Source organism: Schistocerca cancellata, chromosome 6 (assembly GCF_023864275.1).
Source record: "Schistocerca cancellata isolate TAMUIC-IGC-003103 chromosome 6, iqSchCanc2.1, whole genome shotgun sequence".
Lineage (NCBI taxonomy): Eukaryota > Metazoa > Arthropoda > Insecta > Orthoptera > Acrididae > Schistocerca > Schistocerca cancellata.
This window is the reverse complement of record NC_064631.1, coordinates 495,379,925-495,393,624: the sequence shown is the minus strand read 5'-3', so window position 1 is coordinate 495,393,624 and position 13,700 is coordinate 495,379,925.

The window sequence follows — 13,700 nt, the reverse complement described above, 5'->3', positions numbered from 1 at the left end:
TGTTCGAGTATAATGACTTTTCTGGAGACTGGAAATCTACTCTGCAGGAATCAGCATGGGTTTCGAAAAAGACAATCGTGTGAAACCCAGCTCGAGCTATTCGTCCACGAGACTCACAGGGCCATAGACACGGTCTCCCAGGAAGATGCCGTGTTTCTTGACTTTCGCAAGGCGTTCGATACAGTTCCCCACAGTCGTTTAATGAACAAAGTAAGAGCATATTGAAGAGTTCCTAGAAAACAGAACGCAGCTTGTCATTCTCAATGGAGAGAAGTCTTCCGAAGTAAGAGTGATTTCAGGTGTGCCGCAGTGGAGTGTCGTAGGACAGTTGCTATTCACAATATACATAAATGACCTATTGGATAACATCGGAAATTCACTGAGACGTTTTTGCGGATGATACTGTAATACATCGAGAGGTTCTAACAATGGAAAATTGTACTGAAATGCAGGAGGATCTGCAACGAATTGACGCATGGTACAGGGAAAGGCAATTGAATCTCAATGTAGACAAGTGTAATGTGCTGCGAATACATAGAAAGAAAGATCCTTCATCATGTAGCTACAATATAGCAGGTCAGCGTCTGGAAACATTTAATTCCATAAATTATCTGGGTGTAGGCATTAGCAGTGATTTAAAATGGAATGATCATATAAAGTTGACCGTCGGTAAATCAGATGCCAGACTGAAGTACACTTGTTCGCCCACTGCTTCAATATTGCTCACCAGATAGGGTTGATAGAAGAGATAGAGAATATTCAACGGAGAGCAGCGCTCTTCGTTACAGGATCATTTAGTAATTGCAAAAGCGTTAACGAGATGACAGATAAACTCCAGTGGAAGACTCCACAGGAGAGACGCCCAGTAGCTCACCGACGAGTCAAACAGTATATTGTTCCCTCCTACGTATATCTCACGAAGAGACCATGAGGATAAAATCAGAGAGATTAGAGCCCACACAGTTGCATACCGACAATCTTTCTTTCCACCAACAATACGAGACTGGAATAGAAGGGAGAACCGATAGAGGTACTCAAAGTACCCTCCGCCACACACCGTCAGGTGGCTTGCGGAGTATGGATGTAGATGTTGATGTATATGTAGATAACTCTTCGTGAGTCTGCATCCGTATCCATTTTCCAATTGTATTCCATTTAACATTAGAATGGCAAACTTTCTGACAACCCCAAAAAAGCGGAAAGGGGCCTTTTTGACCCCAATAAAATAGTTTCATACATGACTGAATCACAATATTTATTTAACACGATAATTAGTAGCCGGCCGTGGCGGCCGAGTGGTTCTAGGCACTACAGCCTGGAACCGCGCGACCGCTACGGTCGCAGGTTCGAATCCTGCCTGGGCATTGATGTGTCTGATGTCCTTAGGTTAGTTAGGTTTAAGTAGTTCTAAGCTCTAGTGACCTGATGACCTCAGAAGGTAAGTCCCATAGTGCTCAGAGCAATTTTATGACAATTAGTAACTACTTATTTATTTCAATAACGAAGTGTCTTGCAAATTTATTTTTGCTAATGCTAACAAGTTTCATAAATTGTAGTTTTCGTTCAGTAACTACTTCTAAAACCTTCTGGACACATTTAGTATATTTGGCCCATGTTAATCTTGCATGTATTCTGTACACGGGCTTGTATTACATTTCACTCAGGTCACTGGAATAAGCTAGATGCTCTTAGCCCACATTTTCTGCGCACAGTTTTGTGGCACTTTAGACAGTTATCTCTGGTCTTGATGCCACAGCAGAGGTTGATTTGGCACTTCCTCCGCTTTCGGTCACGTATCCTCTACCCTTGCCTGGTGTTCCTCCTCTTTCATTCCCTTCATCTCATTCGTCAGCTGAAGTATGAAATTCTTCTTTTCCATTTCCTTGTTCGTTACTATGTTGTAGGGCAACGCATGGAGAATTTACCACAATATTAAGTTGGCTTGATTGCCCATGTAGAGCGAATTAAGCCTTCCAGGAGATGTGGAGGCCTAGCCACAAGTACCGTCATTGTCTGCAGGGTGGAGTACGTCTACATCTACAAGTACAGGGATACTCTGCATATCACATTTAAGTGTAAGTTTTGCGCCCTAAAACCACAAACAAAAAAAAAAAAAAAAAAAAACATTTAAGTGCCTGTCAGAGCGTTCATCGAACCACCTTCGCAATTCTCTATTATTCCTATCTTGTTAACGAGCGGAAAGAATGAACACCTGTATCTTTCCGTACGAGCACTGATTTCCCTTATTTTATCGTGGTGGTCGTTCCTCCCTATGTAGGTCGGTGTCAACAAAATATTTTCGATACGAATCCTGGGAAAGCGCATAAGGCCCACACGACTTGTGAACGAAGTGCGTCCGTCATTCCTTGTGCCTTTGGCTGTGTCGATATGTAGGATTGGAGGTTACTGTGTGATTATATTTTACTGCATTTGTTTTTATTTGGGTTGTCGGAGTTCTGCAATTCTTCCTCGTGGTTCTATCCATAATATGTTTGTGGGTGTTCCTTTGCTTTTCGTTCTGTAGTGATATCTTATCCTCAGGAATATACACTTAATTACTTTTGTATGCGGGAGTTCTACTGCTTTACCAATTAGTCTTGCCTTTCCGCAGAGGGAAAAGAGATGATAAAGACTCCTTTCTCTCAAGTAGCAGAACGGAATGGGGATCCTGGACGAATGAAGTCGAGACCTGCAGGAAAAGGGAATAGGTAGAAACCAAGGAAGTACTAATAATTTCAGAACAAAGGGAGAGCTAAACTCTGATCATCGTGACGCTTATGGGTATGTCAGAGTATTGCGATCTGCCCATGTGGGATGAAACTGACTGGCGCACGAACATGCGACGTACAGTTGTCCTTGAGACAAGCTGCAGCGAGTGAATGTCAAAGAGATATGTTAAGGTTACGTCCAAATTAAAGAAAGAGTATGCATACATGGAAAATAGAATTTGTAAGTTGTGAACACAGGAAACCAAATGGCGACTATAATGAAGTTTTGGGACAGCAGATTAATAATATATGATAATATACGCTGAGGTAATAAAAGTTACGGGATAATTCTTAACACGGGATGGGACCTCCATTCGAGCGGCATAGTGTAGTAACTCGATACGGCACGGACTCCACAGCTCGTAGGATATCCGCTGCAGAAATATTGACCCATGCTGCGTCTATAGCTATACATAATTGCCAAAGTCTTGCCAGTGCAGGATTTTGTGCACGAACTGACCTCTCCATTATGTCGCAAAAATGTTCGATGGCATTCATGTCGGGCGATCTGTATTGCCAAATAATTCGCTCGAACGGTCCTGCATGTTCTTCAAACGAGCCGTGACCGATAGTGGCCCGATGGCATAACGAATTTTTATCCACAGATATTTCAGTGATTTTGGGAATGTGAAGTCAATGAATGGCAGCAAATTGTCTCCAACTAGTCTACCATAACTATTTCTACTCACTGATGTTTCAATTAGACCAGAGGATCCCGTCCATTCCAAGCAAACACAGCCTACACCATGATGGAGCCACCGCCAGATGGCTCAGCACCTTGTTCACATCTTAGGTCCATGGCTTCGTGTGCTCTGCTTCACACTAGGACCCTACCGTCAGCTCTTACCACCTGAAATCGGGACTCATCTGACTAGACCACGGTTTTCGAATCTTCTGGAGGCCAACCGTATATGATCACAAGCCCAGGAAAGGGGCTGCACGTAATGTAATGCTATTAGTAGAGGCGTTCGGATCGGTCGTCTGCTGTGATGCCCACTAAAGCCAAATTTCACCGCACTCCTCTAACGAATACGTTCGTCGTATGTCACACGTTGATTTCTGCGGTTATTTCACGCCGTGTTGCCTTTCTGTTAGCAATGACAGATCTACGCAAACGCCACTGCTCTCGTTCGTTAAGTGATGGTCGTCGGCCACTGATGCGTGATGAGAGGTAACGCCCGAAATTTGGTATTCTTTGTACTATGGACCTCAGAATATTTAATTCCGTAACGATTTCCGAAATGAAATGTGCAAATAGCTCCAACTACCATTCAGCGTTCATAATCTGTTATCTACCGTCGTCGGGCTATAATCACGTCGGACACCTTTTCACAGGAATCGCTTGAGTAGGGAATGACGGCTGAGCCAGGCCATTACCCTTATGTAACTTCCTTACGCTCTACTACCGCCATGTGTAACGTGCATATCGGTATCCCGCGACTCCTTTCACCGCGTTTTAGACACAGACGAGTCATGAAGACATGGGAGAACAAAGTATTGTACAACTATAAGGTTGATAATAAAGTGATAATACACTCCAGCTGACAGATGATCAAGTAATCTTAGCAGACTCAGGAGATAAATTATAGAGAGCAATTTCGTCATTGCACAAGGTACAAAATGATTATAACATGCCGATATCTAAAGGAAAACTCAGATAATGACTCCCCATGGTAAGGAGCATTTAAAAACAACAATAATAATTGATGATAAATCGCTGGAAATAAAAAAAAAATGCTTTTAAATACCTGGGATGTGAGGTCCATATATCACAGACCCTGATGAAAAATACAAACCGAACAAATTCCAGTATTTGATAGATAATCGAACTCTCCACAAAAGAAGCGGTGCTATAGTTTCATTATAATTTTAGAATGCACTCACAATACCATTTCTAGTGCATGGCTTAGAGACTTGAACTTTGATCGCCAGTAAAATGCGGAGGACTGAGGCAGCAGCGATGACGCCTTTATGACCTCCAGCTATTTACAAAGTCTTAGAACGAATAAAAAGAAGAAATCAACTGGGTGTCTAAAGCACATTTCAGAAGTCAGTTGATTACAGAAAGAAATAGCATGAACACATTAAAAGGATGTCAGAAGAAATGTTCAAACGTGTGTGAAATCTTATGGGACTTAACTGCTAAGGTCATCAGTCCCTAAGCTTACACACTAGTTAACCTAAATTAACCTAAGGACAAACACACACAGCTATCCCCGAGGGAGGACTCGAACCTCAACCGGGACTAGCCGGATGTCAGAACAACGAATACCGAAATTATTATATGAATACAGCTCAAGGGAAGAGTAATGTTGAGCGTTCTAAAAGGTGATGAAAATATCAGTTTCATTCTACTTTAAACTGAAACAGGCAAGGATGCCTAAATCAAAATTCGGTATGATAATGGTACAACTTGTGACACAGCGGGCACGCCATTTGGCACATACACTTAAGTGGACACAAACAGGAGTGTACTGCCCCGAGAGGCCACTAAACTTAACTTCTTGAATAGTACTCTAACCCGGATATTCTACGCTCACTCGATGAACCAGTAGGAACACAAAAAGAAAAAATTACAACGGAGCGAAAGATCCCACACGTACGTGACTATCGCAAGAGGCAACGTCACAGAATGACAGCTAAAACTAAACTAAACTCCGCCAGAACCGGCTATGAAGGCGCAACGGAACCGATCGGCCGCCACGTCGCCCTCAGCCAACCGGCAACACTGCATGCGGAGATGGAGCGGCATGTTGTCAGCAGATCGCTCTTCTGACCGTATGCCACTTTATCAGACCGAATCCGCTATTTCTCAAGTAGCTATTCAGCTGTGCCTCCCAAGGGCTGAGGGCACCCAGCTTGCCAACAGCACACGGCATACCGGATAGTCACCCATCCGAGGGCTAGTCCAGACCGACCGCTCTTAACTTAAATGATGTGGGTGAATCGGTGTAGGCACTGCGGCAAGGCAGTTGGCGTACCGAAAGACAGTTGTAAGCGTGTGTTCATCCACACCTGTAGTGGTTCTGATTACTGTTTGTGTAACCTATCTGTGTTGCAAACGGAAATCACTACATCAGTCACATTTACCTCTACACCAAATGCTGAGGTGTAGCGTCTTTACAGCGTACCTGTTGAGATCAGAGATCTATGGACAGGCTTGCGTTACGACTAAGGCACAGGACAGGTGGCGTCAGATAGCTGCGTGAGATCGCTAGCTGACGGACCAGTTTGAGCCGCAGTCAAAATACTGTCTTTTTATTGCAGATCTGTTTGTTTAATTTTCTGATTATTAATTACTATCATAATTGTAATTAGTTATGGTAGAGAATGAAAGTGTGAACGTGAAACAATGTTTCGTGTAAAAGGTCTTTCTCTACTATGCGTTGAAGTGACTGGTCTTGTAGGGAGTGCTCGAGAATAACGTGTGTGTTAGTCGTTCGTACCGGGGAATTTGTTATAAACTATTTCTTGGGTTTACGGTACTCTTGAAAAGAGGTTGTGATATCCGCAAAGTAATTTTGTTGAGAGGAAGTTAATTTTATGTGTGTGGGTTTTCAAAATTTATTGATGGTAATTTTCTGTTGTTATGCAGTGATGAATTTTGATAGGTTATGTGTGTATGCGCGGGATTGATCGGGTTTGATGTTGCTTTCCCATTGGCCGTGATATTTCTCTGACAATCAGAAATTAGCACGTTCGCGCGTTTCTTGCGAAATTAGAAACTTCTTTTGTGTAGAGAGATGGCAAGAGGTCGTTGCTTGGATCTCATAGGTATCAGACCTACTTATATATGCTCCGATGAAAGTTGTTAATTTATTTACATTGTGATATTTCGGTACCAAAAGTTTGAGAAGTGGCCCAAGGTGTGAAAGAGGGTTCACTTTAGCACACGGTGCGAAATTCAGAAACTTTTGATGACAATTTAAATAACCAAATTTCGCATGGCGTGTTGCTTATTCGCGAACGTGAACATTTTGTTACGTGAGCCTGATTATAGCAACATTGGAACGAGCAATTCAAAAAGAAACAATACGCTTGTAGACTTTCTGGGAAGTATCATTAATAATAACCATAAACTGGCGCGGATACCAATGAGGTGTGCGTGGGGACTTTTCAGACTTTGGACAGCATAGAGTAAGTAATATAAAGAAGAATATAATAATTCCAATCCCAAAGAAAGCAGGGGTTGACAGATGTTCAATAAGTCACAGCTGCAAAATACTAACATGACTTATTTACAGACGAATGGAAAAACTTGTAGAAGCCGACCACGGGGGAGATCAGTTTGGATTCCGTAGAAATGCTGGAACACGTGAGGCAATACTGACCCTACGGCTTATCTCAGAAAATAGATTAAGGAAAGGCAAACGTACGTTTCTAGCATTTGTAGACTTAGAGAAAGTTTTTGACAATGTTGACTGGAATACTCTCTTTCTAATTCTGAAGGTGGCAGGGGTAAAATACAGGGAGCGAAAGGCTGTTTACAATTTGTACAGCAACCAGATGCCAGTTACAAGAGTCGAGGGACATGAAAGGAAAGCAGCGGATGGGAAGGGAGTGAGACAGGGTTGTAGCCTGTCCCCGATGATATTGAATCTGTATATTGAGCAAGCAGCAAAGGAAACCAAGAAAAATTTAGAGTAGGTATTAAAATCCATGGAGAAGAAATAATAACTTTGAGGTTCGCTGATGACATTGTAATTCTGTCGGAGACAGCAAAGGACTTGGAAGAGCAGTTGAACGGGATGGACAGTGTCTTGAAAGGAGGATATAAGATGATCATCAACAAAAACAAAACGAAGATAATGGAATGTAGTCGAATTAAATGGGGTGATGCTGAGGGTATTAGATTAGGAAATGAGACGCTTAAAGTAGTAAATGAGATTTGCTATTTGGGGAGCAAAATAACTAATGATGCTCGAAGCAGAGAGGATATAAAATGTAGACTGGCGATGGCAAGGAAAGCGTTTCTGAAGAAGAGAAATTTGTTAACATCGAGTATACATTTCAGTGTCAGGAAGTCTTTTCTGAAAGTATTTGTATGGAGTGTAGCCATGTGTGGAAGTGAAACCTGGACGATAAATAGTTTGGACAAGAAGAGAATAGAAGCTTTCGAAATGTGGTGCTACAGAAGAATGCTGAAGATTAGATGGGTTGATCACATAACTAATGAGGAAGTATTGAATGGAATTGAGGGGAAGATAAATTTGTGGCAGAACTTGACTAGAAGAAGGGATCTATTGGTGGGACATATTCTGAGGCATTAAGGGATCACCAATTTAGTATAGGAGGGCAGCGCAGAGGGTAAAAATCGTAGAGGGCGACCAAGAGATGCATACACTAAACAGATTCAGAAGGATGTAGGTTGCAGTAGGTACTGAGAGATGAAGACGCTTCACAGGATAGAGTAGCATGGAGAGCAGCATCAAACCAGTCTCTGGACTGAAGACCACAGCAACAACAACAACAACAACAACAACATAGTAAGTCTTGTAAGTGACTGGTGTATACAAGCCCACTGTAATACAGCGTAATTTTACGCAGGCATATACCTTCATTTGACTATTCCTTCCACCGAAAAAAACAATTTTTAGTGCGGCTTGTGATTACGAGGTGTACAGCTGTTCTTTCTGCAGTTTCTTTCCGGCTGAGAACTGCATTTCAGTAACTTCAAGAAGGCGTGCGTGTTAGGAAAGTTTCACCACCAAGTGAGGGGAACTTTGAAATGCAGTGCACCTGAGCGATATCTGTTGACTGTTTGTTAATAAACCTACGGAATTGTAATAGATACTTGTAAATTACTAGATAATGTTATACGTATACGGAAATTGTATTTGCGAATAAAACATAGCATTGGCAATGGACAAGGTGCTTTACTCGGAGAGTGAGACATGGAATATAATGCTTATAAGTTAGGATCAATCCGAGAAGACATGCGACTTAGCTCCGTGGGTGTAGAAGAATAATGAACTTGATTAATGAAGAAATATGTTATAAAAATGTGGATGAGGTATATAGAAGCTCAAAATTTCCATCCCAGAATAGTGTCACACGCTAACACTAAATATTTCAGGCAAAGGAGTACGATTCCAACAAGCGCGGCCGTATGAGTGCTCCAGTCCACAATAGAAAGCTTAGTGACATCCTCGCAAAAGACAGGTATCGTGATAATAGAGCAGAATTTCAGAACACAGCTCAATTAAATCGTAACCGTATCTGTTCACCAAGTGACGCAGCGGAAAGGAACGTCTGAAAGACAAATTTACTTAAGTCTGAAGCCGCTAGGAGAACTGACCATACGAAAAAACCAGTGCTCACCACAGCATTAATACTACGCCTTTCTTAATCTCATTCTCACTCTCAGCTGTAGCATTGGAATGTTACAGGGGAGGCTATGTCTGGAGGTCCTTTGTGCGCATACAATCATCTACGGAGTCGCAAGTCTCTCTGGAAAGACTCTGCCATTGTAAGCTGCAGCGCCTAGGTCCGGGTCATTACTGATGGAGTTGCAGAGACCGCCGTCAGTCTGTTGGCCTACTGGAGGCTTGACCAGCACTCACAAGAAGCCGGAGGCCATCCCCCATCGTGAGTGTTGCTGCTCGCCCCATTCCTGCAGACGACACCGATGCCTCCGACCTGTGTCTCCTAACTATAGGCCACAGGTGGGACTCTATACGGTAACGACCACTACAGGCTGGGCTAGAGAGCGGGTTTTCTACGTGCACGTCCTCAACGAGAGTGCTTCCGAGATCGACCATCAGATGCTGTTGTCCGGCGTCGTCCATCGAGGGCCACGACAAATGCGACGCCTGGGGGCCATCGAGCGCCTCTGACGCAGCGGCTGCTACGCCAGCATTCTGCAACGCGGCATAACTGCTGAGCGACGAGCGCCCGCTTCTGCTGACTGGATCTGCACACCGCTTGACCTGAGTGACGTGCCAGCGAGTGAGGAAGACAATCCTATATTTCCGATTAACAAATGTATCGTTCTAAATAAATTCATGGTACCCTCGAGCGTGAAGAGGTCCTCCTCATCGCACACTTTTCCTCGTAACCTAGACAACCATAGGGATCTAGGACTGGACTCCTATTAGATTCTTGGCGACGTGTTTTGCATCTTCGACCACAGCATTTTCGTAAGCCGTTTATTAAAAAATTCTTTTTCTTCATCGCTAAAAATAATTTTTATTGGTTAACTGTCCTGTCCAAAAGTTATATACGTGTCAAACTTTTCTCATTTCTCTCCATCCAAATGCTGCTGCTTTGCGAAATTTAACTACCTTCTTAGTGCGTCTTCCTATGAATGTGTCCCGATGTACTACTATTCTCATATTAACTTCATCTTCAGTTCGTCTCAATTATATTGTTGTCAGCAGATTCCTTAACCGTAAATATAGGTTTAATGTCACTTTATTAAATTTGTCATTTCGACTTAAACTTTTTATTTCCTATTTTAGCCACAACTGCTCCTATTTCTTCATCTCTATTCGGGCTGAAGCGGTACCGTTATTAATATTTCCTCGTGCATGCTTCGGTACCACTGCTAATGGTAAGCAATACTTGTTGAATTAAGTCTTTAATTTGCTTTCGTAACCCGCAATTTAGCTTTGAAGAACATTAACACCTCACACTGCCTGACCACAGCAGTGTGTCACTTAGGAATAAAATAAATTGGAAGTCCAGGGATGTTAATTCGAAATGGCTGCGAGAGACTGTAAAGAAATCGAAAAGGAGTGATCGTCGGAAGATTCATCACACAGGAACGGGAAAACAACCCCAGGTGAAATTACAAGGGACGGATTCAACATCAAGTTGGAAACGCGAAATCTATTATCGAAAGCAGAAGAGAGAGTGAGAGGAATGGGGACATTGATGGCTGCTACGAAGAGGTGAACTTGTGAGTTGACGTGACAGAAAGAGAAATGGGAGCCGATATAATGGATGTACGGACCCGTATGTTAGTCAGAACTGAGTAGAGCTTTCGAAAGCAGGAAATATTATGAGGAAGAATGGATAGATAACATTCCTTCGTAATTTCTAACGTAACCGGGGGAAGTGACAACAAACCGACTGTTCTGACCTGTGTGTACTATCGGTGGGATTGAAGTATACCATCAGACTTTCGGAAAATTATAATCCACATAATTCTAAAGATACCAAGCGCAGATAAACCCGAGTACTATCACACAATCAGCTTAACGTCCTCTTTTCTGACACTAAGAATACGCAGAAGACTGGAAAAAGAAATACGAATATTTGTTACATGATAGTTTGGATTTAGGAAATGTGAACGCTACATAAACGCCTCTCAGACGTTGCATTGACAAACGAAGGAAGACCGAAGAAAAAAGATTTTCCATAGACTTGACTAACAGAAAAACTTGCGACAGTTTGTGATAGTGCAAGACATACGAAGTTCTGAGAAAAATATAACCTATAGTGAAATAAAGGTGATATACAATATGCATGTGAACCATGACGGAACAGTAAGAAGGGAGAGCCAAGAGCGAACTGCTATGATAGAAAGGGCTGGAAGTAGGGATGCTGCCTTCGTTATATTGGTCAATATATACACTCTGTGATCAAAAGTATCCGGACACCCCCAAAAATTTGCGTATTTCATATCAGATCCATTGTGCTGCCACCTACTGCCAGGTGCTACATATCAGCGACTTCAGTAGTCATTAGACATCGTGAGAGAGCAAATGAGGCGGTCTGCAGAACTCACGGACTTAGAAAGTGGTCAAGTGATTGTATGTCACTTGTGTCACACGTCTGTACCAGAGATTTCCACACTCCTACACATCCATAGGTCCACTGTTTCCGATATGACAGTGAAATGGAAACGCGAAGGGACACGTACAGCTCAAAAGCGTTCAGGCCGAACTCGTCTGTTGACTGACAGAGACCGCCGAGAGGTAAAGAGGGTCGTAATGTGTAACAGGCTGACCTCTATCCAGACCATCACACAAGAATTCCGAACTGCACCAGGATCCACTGCAAGTACTATGATTGTTACCGGGATGTGAGAAAACATAGATTTCATGATCGAGCGGCTGCTCATAAGCCACACTTCACGCCGGTAAACGCCAAACAACGCCTCCAAGCGTAAACATTGGTAGATTGAACAGGGGAAAAACCGTTGTGTGGAGTGACGAATCACGGTACACATTGTGGCGATCCTATGGTAGGGTGTGGGTATTGTGAATTCCCAGTGAACGTCATCTGCCAGCGTGTAGAGTGCCGACAATAAAATTCGGAGGCGTTGGGTTTACGGTGTGGTTGTGTTTTTCATGTAGGGGGGCTTGCACCTCTTGTTGTTTTGCATGGCACCATCGCAGCACAGGCCTACATTGATGGTTTAAGGACCTTCTTGCTTCCCATTGTTGAACAGCAACTCCGGGATGGCGATTGCATCTTTTAACACAATCGAGATCTGGTTATAATGCAGGGACTGTGGCGGAGTGGTTACACGACAATAACTTCCCTATAATGGACTGTCCTGGACAGAGTCCTGACCTGAATCCTGTAGAAGACCTTTGGGATGTTTTGGAACGCCGACTTGATGCGAGGCCTCACCGAGCAACATCTCTACCTCTCCTCAGTGCAGCACTCCATGAAGAATTGGCTTCCATTCCTCAAGAAACCATCCAGCACGTGTCTGTACCTATGCCTGCGAGAGTTGAAACTTTCATCAAGGCTAAGGGCGAGCCAACACCTTATTGAAAACCTGCATTCCCAACGCAGGTCGCCACGAACTTGTAAGTCATTTTCAGCCACGTGTCCGGATTCTTGTCATCACATAGTGTTCATCGAAGAAGTAAAGACTGAAATAAAAAGAAAGGTCGGAAGTGGTATCAAAATTTAGGATGAAGGGCTAACAATAATAACGAGAATTTTTCTCTCATTTAAGTATATGGCCGAAAGAGTCAGCACTCAGGAATTGTGAAACGAACCCTGTCGTCCAGGACGGTGTGCCACAAAGAGTGCAAATTCACCTCGAGATGGGGGTAATTCACAGGCTTCTGTTGTGCTAAATGAGGCCTAAGCGCTGTAGTGGGCGAGTGAGACACACGAGAACCCACATCACAGGGAAACCCCGTAGAAGCAGTTTGTGGCCAAGGAGATGCAGCAGTGTTAAATATGGTGGACTTAAGGCCGGTCATAAAGGGAATTATATAATTCTGTAATAATTCAGGGAATGAAGCCATAGTAATTTTAGTCTACCATCCTTCATAAATTTTCATGGTGATCAAAACAAAACTTTAATACTGACCATATCTATAATAGTTTAGGATTTACTGCTACAGTGAAATTAACAAGTTTTGTAACAAAGACCTGAATGCTAAAATCTGAACGCTTTGGTCGTTCTTAACAATCGACATTTCATGTAGAAGCGCATCATTAATATGATAAATGTTGTAAATATCAAGTCTGTAACTTTATTTATTTGAAAGATATAGTAAATTTAAATTGTTCAGAATTTTCAGTTAAGCACCATATCATCATTTCCTCCACAAAAAACACCTTGAACGATGACAGTATAACACCTTATTGAATCATTAGGTAATAGAATATTTGTTGTAAAGTTTAGTGCATAATAATTACACTTGTTCTTTATTTATTTATCAGAAAGCACAGTGGTGCAAGGATTCTGGCCGTGCATTCAAAGTTAATATTGAAACTGTATTGGTTTTATGTAAAAGAATTTGCCGTTTATTATGTAATGGATATAATTGTTACTTATTTTTGAACGTGAAAGTGGTCCAGCTTTGATTATTTAAATACGTTAAAATGAAAAATAACGTAGAATAAGGTGTAGCCAATCAGATTGACGACTTCAGGAAAGGGGACTGCCCTAGTCAGTTCAGCAAAGATGTTCGGCGTGCGGGAAAACACGGCCGGGGACAGGAAGAGGGACAGTGCTGG